This window comes from Nuphar pumila, chromosome 12, assembly GCF_984573655.1.
Source record: "Nuphar pumila chromosome 12, dmNupPumi1.hap1.1, whole genome shotgun sequence".
Classification (NCBI taxonomy): domain Eukaryota; kingdom Viridiplantae; phylum Streptophyta; class Magnoliopsida; order Nymphaeales; family Nymphaeaceae; genus Nuphar; species Nuphar pumila.
Genome location: NC_143260.1, coordinates 47,866,572 through 47,868,184, shown reverse-complemented (window position 1 = coordinate 47,868,184; position 1,613 = coordinate 47,866,572). Strand labels below are relative to the sequence as shown.

The 1,613-nt window shown below is 42.8% G+C and overlaps 1 long non-coding RNA gene across 1 annotated transcript; it reads left to right on the top strand.

Annotated features, from left to right (window-relative positions):
* The first annotated feature begins 766 nt into the window (after positions 1–766).
* On the top strand, positions 767–1,250 carry LOC149820879 (uncharacterized). The gene is made up of 2 exons (XR_016426618.1): positions 767–1,100; positions 1,199–1,250. It is a non-coding gene; the product is annotated as an uncharacterized LOC149820879 (long non-coding RNA).
* The last annotated feature ends 363 nt before the right edge of the window (positions 1,251–1,613 follow it).

Sequence of the window (1,613 nt, the reverse complement as noted above, 5' to 3'; positions counted from 1 at the left end):
CCAGTTTGGTTTTCGATTTATTTAACAAGGTTCTAAAATCCTAACTGATCCATATTTTTGACATACAATCATAGACAAACAGAGACAGACATAACAAAAATTTTTGAGATTTATCGACAAAAAATTGAGCATAAAATGATGACTAGACTGGACGGCTAAATGGAAAATGTATAAACTAATAGGACATGCATTAATGAAACAAGTGAAATGTATCTAATGAAATCAATTAAAAAAAAAAACAATACCTAAATTATACAATCTATATAAAATCAAAACAAAGGAAAGAGGTGAAATATTTATTTGATATAGCCATTGAAATGAGGGGTTCAATCCATCGGCTAGATGAACCCTCTCATTTACGCATGCTTTGTCATGAAAAGTAAAAAAAAAAAAAAAAAAATAGAAACTTAAGGTTTCCTACCTTCTAACACCATAAAGAAAGCCTTACCTTGCAATAATTTCAACCCCAAATTCCTCATCATTTTCATGAAAGCCATATGTAAGGGTCTCATTTCGACGATCAACCAAGAAACCCAACATGTGGTACTTAATAAGATCAACAAGACATACAATATGTCTTACCTTAAGGGGCAGTTACGGCAATGGAGGAGTGGAACGATGGTTGGCTGCCACAAGTGATGTCACCAGTAAAGATGGTTGGAGCTCTTGGGGAAAACAAAAGGGAATAGAGGAGACTGCACGGTGAAGAAGGCTGGAACAAGGCTGCAGCCGTTTGAAGGTTGAAGGAGGAGGTTGCAGTGTCAAAGAGGCTGCTGTAATAGCTTGCTGCTGTAGCTGTAATGAAAGGCTGTGGATGGCAGCTGCTGGTGGCACTGTTGGGTGCTGTGTAGAAGAGGTGAACTGGCTGGTGGCTGTTGGCTGGAGCAGTGAGCGTGGAACCGGTGGAAGAAGCCGTTGGCTGGTGGCTGTTGGCTGGAGCAAGGAGCTTGGAGGTGGGCTGCAGCAAGGATGGTGGCTGGAATGGAGAGCTGGCTGAAGCTAGAGTATTTGAAGAAGATGGCTGAATGTTGCTGCAGCTGCAAAGAGGATGTCGGAGGTTGAAGATGATCTGGAGCTGCTGGGCATGGAGCTTCAAAGAGGTGCTGCTGGCTGCAAGGAAGAAGATGGCTGAACCGTTCTAGTGGTGGCTGCAGCTTTTGTTCGATGGCTGGGCATCCAAAGAGGTGGCTGTAGAGAGGTTGGAAGGCTGCTGTGGCTGTAGCAGCTAAGGAGAGAAGAAGGGAGGTAAAGAGAGAGAATAGGAGAGAGGCGTGAGATGGGAGAGGAGCCGTAAGTGGCTTCCTTTTCTCTTTTCTTTTAACCAAACCCAACTTAGGTCTTTAATCAGCCTCAACTTAGGGTTTTAAGGGGTTAATGAAAAGAGAGGGAAAGAGTGTACGTGAATGGGCTGGAGAAGGGAAAGGAAGGAAGGGAAGGGAAGAAGAAAAGAAAGGGAAGAAGAAGAAAAAGAAAGAAAAGGGAAAAAGAAAGGAAAGAAAGAAAAGGAGGGAAAAAGGAAAAGGGAAAGAAAAAAATGAGAAAATGGAAAGTGGGGCTGGAGGCTTGGGTGACCACCTTGTGGGTCCCACCTCCTCTCTAAAAAAATAAAAATA